At 40.5% G+C, this 8,141-nt stretch overlaps 1 pseudogene; it reads right to left on the minus strand.

Annotated features, from left to right (window-relative positions):
- Positions 1–506: 506 nt before the first annotated feature.
- On the minus strand, positions 507–623 carry LOC132054951 (5S ribosomal RNA; annotated as a pseudogene).
- Positions 624–8,141: the final 7,518 nt, after the last annotated feature.

Raw genomic sequence — 8,141 nt, forward strand, 5'->3', positions numbered from 1 at the left:
ATTGCCTCTCAAGCTCTCTTGTTGCCAAACTAGCTCTCATTTCCCCTTCCTATTCGTGCCCTCGTTAATTACTCATTTCCTTGGTGTTATTACATTAGGACAATCCATCTCCAACCCTTTAAAGAAAATCATTCATTTCCTTGGTGTTATTACATTAGTCCTCTCTAACCCTTTAAAGAAAATCACATTACACTTAAACTCCGAACTTCGTACCTTGTTCGGTCGGTATCTTTAACGTATCACAATATCGACTACTGGGCACATATACTAATTGACCATACATAACATATCGTATATACCTCTCTAACACCTTACTTACAAAATATCCCCAATATTATTTTAAACTTGTCCTAGTTCTGTAGCTGTAATACGTCCTTTCTCTCTTTGCCAAGCCGGTCCGTCTTATCTCTCCCAATCATCTGGAGTTTTCAACCGTGAGTTTCACATGCTTCTAATTCCCCTCAAGCTATTCTATTCCCTCATCCTTCTCTTATGTCCGAACTTGTAGGACTCTTAGTACACTTCCCAGGGGGGCACCCATCCTAGTACTACTCTCGCCCAAGCACGCTTAACTTCGGAGTCCTGATGGGATCCGGTGCGTTAGTGCTGGTACGATCGCATCCACCCTACTGCGTGACCTTTATCATATGATCTAAAACTAGTTGAAATCCTAATGGGTCCCAATAAAATTCTGTGATGCCTCTTCTTTCAGGTTAAAAGAACCCCTTACTCTTTAGGCTAAATTAATGCTATTTTAACCTTTAGAACTCCCAATAATAACCACCAATCCACATATATAACTACCTTTCATTCTTAATTTCAAAATTCCTAATGGTGACGAAAACATCTAAATCATAGCTACTCATAAATACTTTGGTTATGGGTCTCCTTTAGAATTCCCGTTCGCCGCTATTAAGCAATAACCTGCGGTAGTTGCACACACATAGGAAACTCCAATAAAAATTCATATACCTGTAGTCGACCTGCTCCGAGCTTGGTCTGGAGGGCTATAGAGTGAAGTGTCCTCCGATAGATCCTCCTCGGTCCCTATCACAGCCTGCTAATACCTGCGGTCTTTGCCTTGGAGGGTGTACCGATGATGAAGAGCCAGCTGCCAATCTCGTAGGCCAAACCTTATCCCTACTACGTATCCATGGACGATGCCGCGCTCGAAATGGCACCGGCGAGCGCAAGCATAACAAACATTCAAATCCAAGCGGCACGGGCCAAAATGTAACTTGCCACACCAAGTACACCGTGGTACAGGTAATCTCGTCTGGCTTGAATCACCCCTGTTTTGGGAATTAGGAACTCTAAAACTCTGAACTGGCCCCAAGCACGCACATCTATCAAACTTGGGTCCAGAAAGTTGTGGTGGCGCACTAGCTATTGAACGAGCTAAGTGCCTAGAGGATTGCTGCCTCGGAGCGCCCTTAAACTCATGGTCAAACCCTGAAGACTTGACTCTTTTCCTCCCACTCCTGTTACCATGGCCCGCGTCCTGCCGCTGAGCTTGAGCGGCTAGTAACTGAGTCTACAAAAGGATAGCCTGCCGCATCTCCTGGCTTGAGGCATCTGGTGGAGGAACTGGGGGTGCTGGAGCTAAGGTTGAGACTCCTTTTTGCTCCTTTAGAGTGGGAGAAATATGAGGGAATCGAAATAGGGCCTTACTCTGGGGATCGCCCTCCTCCATATCCGTAGGCGGCTCCCATTCAGTCCTTTCTTCGACCACTATCGTGCCCTTCTGGGCTGCTGTAGCTTTTCCTTTGATCAACTTTGCTGAAAACATAACGCACGGTTAGGGAAAAGGGAATTCTTATATTATAGCTCTATCGCACGATCTATGAAGAAGAAAGACGGTCATCATTCCTAAATGCCCCGCAGCATCTTGTTTATAGGTGTGGTGCGCTTCACACCCATAAATAAGACTCTACTGGACACGGCTCGTAGACACACCCTAGGATGGAACTGCTCTCATACAACTTTTGTCACGACCCAACTAGTGGGCCATGACGGGTACCCGGAGCTGACTATCGAGCACCACTTATCATGCTGTCTATCATGCTCAGCTTGAACATACACCATTCTCGACACCAGACTGACCATGAAACAATCTCAAAATCTCTCTCAAAACATGAGTGCATACATAGGCCCATAAGGCTAAAAAATGATATACACTATAGGCTAAAGAAGTCTAATAACATCTATTACCCACACATAAGTATCTACGAGCCTCTACTAGAGTACTGAGATCAGAAGGATGGGACAGGACCCCATCATTCCCAAATGTGTACGCAGAAAAAATATACCGATGAGCGGCAACTCCGGAGTAGTGGAGTGCTCCTGTACAGCTGCTGGTAAGGCTCCTAGGTTCCAGGCCGTCTCTATGTCTACCTATGAGCATAAACACAACGTCCATAAAAGAAAGAACATCATCACGAATAATGTACTTAGTATGTAAGGCATATATGATAACATAATAAGGAAGTATAGAAAGCATAAGGAGAAAGGATAACTGTAACTGCTTGCCTCTTGAGGCGGAGTCATGCATGCTAACTTTTACCTTTAGAACATATCACACATACATACATAAAGTGTCCGAATCAATAACATCATTAGCCCGTGTCCGGGGTAATCATCTCACGCCACCCACTAATGGTGCTGCCCGTGCCATATAGACACGGTGTTATTATATTATCCATAAGCCGCCCACTACGCCCACCGTAGTGGTGCCGCCCGGCCGTATAGGCATGGTGTAATCATCCATAAGTCGCCCACTATGCCCACCGTACTGGTGTTGCCAGACCGTATAGGCGCGATGTAATCTTCCTCACATAAATATACATAAGAGCCTAATCAAAAGCTATGACTCTATTGGAATGACGTAAGATCGGTAACCACTGATTGTATTATGGAATAATGAAGGAACTAGCATTATGAGATGAGACTATTAATGAAGAATAACATTAAGGGAAAACATAGAATAATATCACAAATCTCATAAAGCGTCAATTCATACACTTTGGACTCTTTAGAAATAAAGTCATCATCCATGAATAAAATTGAGAAAATCAAGAAATTGCTCAACATTCTCAAATTCACATTGAAACCATAAGCTTGGAACCTTTAAACATGAAATAATCATCATCATCATCATAATCATCATAGAAAACATCTCTTCTTTGGTATCATAAGAAACTTATTAAGAATCATGAATGTCTAACTTTTGGAGGTAAGAAGGGGATGAAAACATATATGGAATAATAACTTAGGAATCATGCCTTTGAAAGAAAGGGGACTAGCCTCACATACCTGTTCGACCTCCTATTAGCTACGCTTATCCGTTCGAGTTCGTAAATCTACATTCGAGAGGATTCACACTATCGTTAGACGCATTGTTGCATACTTGAGCTAAGCCTTCAAATTAAACTATTCTATATTCTGCCGAAAATCGGGCAGCATCTCTCCTATCTATATGCCTAGCCCGAAATTTCAATTCAACAATCACCAACAACAACAAAAATACCAATATCAACTATAATATTCTCAATACCAAAATACTCCATAAACATCCCATATGGTGTTTATCTCATATTTCCACCAACAAAATTATAATACGGCTATTTAACAGTTCTATCTCCGTAAATAAACGAAGATTAACATTAATAATAAGAGATTCATACCTTTCTCCTTATAATATTGCTATATCTCCACTTTTTCCACCTTGAACTAAGCAAAACGCGTTGCTATACGACTTTGTGATCGCAACTGCACGCTATCTGAATCGAAATTCGAGAATTATACCGGGTTTAGGCTTAAAATTTGGTATTGGGAATTTGGGGGAAAATTCCAGAATATTGGAGAGTGTTTGGGGTGTTTTGGCTGAAGAAATAAGGGGTAGGCCCCTTTGTATAATGGCCCAGTGCACTGTCCGGAAAATTTGCTCAGCGCGATCGTGCCACCTTGGGGCGCGTTCGCGCATAGCAAATTCCTCTACTTAGACAGTCTGTCTTAAAATGCTCATAACCTTTAATCCCAATATCGTATGAGGTCCCACCATCTATGGTTGGAAATATATTTCAATTATCTGCAACTTTCATTTTTGGTGTTTTTCTAAATTCCAAACTTATAATGGCGCTTTGGCCTCTTGAAGTCAGATCGTCTGAAAACGTACCCTTAAATCCTCCTTTTGGAGGGCTTGTGCTCATATTTGGCTTAAGGGTCCTTCTTAACACTTGCTCAACTTCCCATGTACTACTCATATAACTTTTAATCTGTCCTTTATAAAACCCTGGCATGTGAGCCCCACCTTAACATACGGTTACGAGGGCTATTCATCAAGTAACGTATTAACTGATTTACACCATACGGTCTCCAAATGTCATATATATATTATTATTATTATCATATAATATAATCTTCATCCTTAATCCTTGTATAACTTTACTCTTCTTTGAGCTCATACTAAGCCATCTACAGTCTTGGTAATGCGAAATTTTTCGGGGCGTAACATCCTTCCCCCCTTAGAAACATTCGTCCTCGAATGTTGGAGTTTGTAAACCCACAATATCATCTTTGATTTCTCAGAATAGTTATCCTCCCCTTAGAGTCTGGTTACCATGTGTTTAGACTATAAATTGGGTCAGTCTCTTCTCGTTCTTCCTTAACTCCTTTATTGAACTCATTTGTGAATTCCATCGCCTTTTGTCCGCATGTACATAATCAAAAATCAACTAGTATCTCGTTCTTATTTTGTCCCAGTTACAGTAAATTTTGCCTTACTAGGTCGTGGCTACTTGCCATTCTACGACTGCTGTGTCCTTCATGTTCTTTATTTCCCTATTTGTGGGTAACTCCCTTGCTCGAATACAGCATCTTTCTTTGTTTACTCCTTTGATGCTGTCTCGGACTACCTCTTTTCGTACTCATTGATTTTAGATACGCGTTGTAGTTCATTAGTCAGACCCTCTGATTCTTTACATCCTCGTCACAATCTTTGTTATCCTGACACCCCAAATGTTGTGCAACATTACTTTATCATTACTCAATTCCTGCGCTTAACTATTATGTTCCTCAAACCATCCTTCCCAATTCCTCTCCAAGATCAGTTATACCAATATCCTGACTATAATCTTTTAAATGCGTATATACATAATGTTTCCTCACCATTTATTATCCTTCGTAGTATAGTTACACTTATGGCAAACTCATAATCCGAGTTCAAACTAATTTGATAGCTCACAATATTTTTGGGCTCCTACCAAAACTTTTTCTTTAGTTTCTTTTCTTCAAGTCTTGCGATGTGACTTGTGATGATGGGGCCATGGCAATTTCACACTTTACCACATCTTCCTTCCAACATAGTTACACTTATCTTTGATTCCTTTCTGCTGGTAATCACTTAATTAGCTGTTATCCCCCGTTGGCTTGCCAGTGTTGCCCTTGGACCATTTTAATTGGGCATAATCTCACGTCGATGGTTCATATTATGCCATAGTATAGGTTCTCATCTTCAGTATGATTCTTATAACCGGCGGTACTGCTCTCTCTCCATTCCTAGGAACATCAGTCTTCCTCTCTTTAGGGATTGCCAGACTGCCAACCACTGTCTCTTTGCTATAGTTTTCACTCCTTTTCATATCAAAACTTTCCTTTTGTTGTAACCCAAGGTGTTCTTTGGGTTCTTTATCATTTCCATTATTCTCTGTGAGCTTAGCTTGGAGACTTCCTTTAGGATATGCTGATGCATACTTAGGTACGGCACAAATTTGCTCAATATGAGGGATTCAAACCACGGTCTAGAAATGTCATAGCTCATGTCAGCGTGAAGCATTCTCTTGAGCTATTTTTCATACTTTCTTCCGATACCTTCTTGATATACTAATACGCCTCGAGCCTTGGTCTCGAACTAATACATTTATTCTTCTGGAGATTGAGAACGTCATAATTCCTTTCAAGTCTAACATGCTCCTCCCCTTTTTTTAAGGAGGTCCTTGTACGCCAATAGCCTTCGAGTATCCATCATCTTCGATAATTATCTGCCGCTCTTCAGGATCTTCTTCCGGCCGGAGTTCCTTTATGGTATGGTTTGACTTATCTATCTTCTTGCCAGTTACGGTCTTGTATTCAATTGGAATACTTATAAGGGTTAGGTCAAATTCCGATGCCTTCTTTACTATCTCTCCATATCTTTATCTTTTATGACAAATAATTTCGTGGACCGACGAGCTAATAGGGACATCGGGATTCACTACGTCCTTTACGAAGTGTTCGATTATACCTTACTCTTTTACCCCTCGTCTTTCTTCCCGACTTTATTTATAACATCTCTAAAATTCTTCTTGCTCTGAGTTTCCTGTTCCAATTTACATCTGTACTATACCATTAAAAGTCAATATTCCATACCCTTCCATTTCCACTACTAGTCCTTTCATTTGCTTAGCTCACTTATCCGTAATTCTCCTTTACTACTTATTTGCATCAAAGCTGCGCGTCATAATTCCTCCGGTGTTCTGCTACTTCGTATTCTTATGTTGAAATCCTTACAACTTACACGCTCTTCCTTCTTCGTTTATCGAGCCTTTATCTTCCTTTCTGACGCTACGACCGGTTTATCCTCCATACATGTTCCCTGTGTATCATTCTATTTCCTCTATGATCGAATCTCTATATTCTTTACAGAAGTTCTTATTCTATGTTACTGATCTCCTAATCAGCGTTGTCAACTCATCATCCTCTTTCTCATCCTTGATGATGGATCGGTTCCGCTCAGCCAAACTGTTAGAGTATTATTCTTGCTTTCGTCGTTAAGGATTTTGAATTACTCTACCCCTAATGCTTTGCTCCACTCACAATGTTTTTGCATTTAACTCTGAAGTTCATAGAATATCCTTCCCAAATTGTAAACTCGTTCTATTTCTAAATCATCTATTAGGAGGGTTTTTCCACGTTCAAGGTGATTGTGTCAGCACAACGTGCATTTATGTCTTCGATTGCCTCTCAAGAGCTGGAAATCCTTTAACATTATTGCTAAACTTGCTTATTCTTTCTCATTTCCCCTTTCTATTCGTGGTTACTTCCCTTCAGTCCCATTGATCAACATCTGTTCTTCTAATCCTGCACATTTATCCTCTGTCCGTGCTACCATACTCTATTCCTTTCACGTGCCTTCTTGCAAATTTTGTCCAAATAGTCATTTGCCTCGACTGTCGTCCTAAGCTCTCTTGGAAGCTCTACTTGCCCTCGTTACTTACTCATTTCCTTGGTGTTATTACATTAGGACGATCCATCTCTAACCCTTTAAAGAAAATCACATTAACTTATCCTGTAGCACTTACAACTTAAACTTCAGTACCTTGTTCAGTCAGTATCTTTAACGTATCACAATATCGACTACCGGGCACACATACTGATTGACCACACATAACATATCATATATACCTCTCCTAACACCTTACTTACAAAATATCCCCAATATTATTTTAAACTTGTCCTAGTTCTGTAGCTGTGATACGTCTTTTCTCTCTTTGCCAAGCCGGTCCGTCTTATCTCTCCCAATCATCTGGAGTTTCCAACCGTGAGCTTCACATGCTTCTACTCCCCCCCCAAGCTATTCTATTCCCTCATCCTTCTCTTATGTCCAAACTTCTAGGACTCTTAGTACACTTCCCGGGGGTCACCCATCCTTGTACTACAGTTACACCTCAAAAATTCCGGGTTTGTTGCCTTGAAAATAGATCAATGTGAGTTTAAGATGAACATGAAGTTCTTATGAGATTAATGGAAGTATTAGATAACTTAAGGAGCGTACCATAAGATTTTAAAGTCATACGAATATGTGAAATTTAGTTTGTTGAAGGAAGTAAAATATAAGTCGTGTTCGGAAAGGTTTTCGCTATAATTGATCTAATGTTTCTTTAGAATATCTTGAGGGGCTGCTATAGGGCCTATTGTATGGTTAATAAAGTATTATGTAAGCGTCAAGATGGTTCCACGAGGATTGGAAGTCGAACGAATCAACGAGAGAAAATTTCGTACAACTGGGAGTTATATGACCAGTTATACGGTCCGTATAACTTTATACGATCCGTATAAGGGGGTTCCGTATAACTCGACCTTTATAGAAAGGGACTCTTCCATGG

The sequence above is a fragment of the Lycium ferocissimum genome, chromosome 4 (assembly GCF_029784015.1).
Source record: "Lycium ferocissimum isolate CSIRO_LF1 chromosome 4, AGI_CSIRO_Lferr_CH_V1, whole genome shotgun sequence".
In the NCBI taxonomy this organism is placed as follows: Eukaryota; Viridiplantae; Streptophyta; class Magnoliopsida; order Solanales; family Solanaceae; genus Lycium; species Lycium ferocissimum.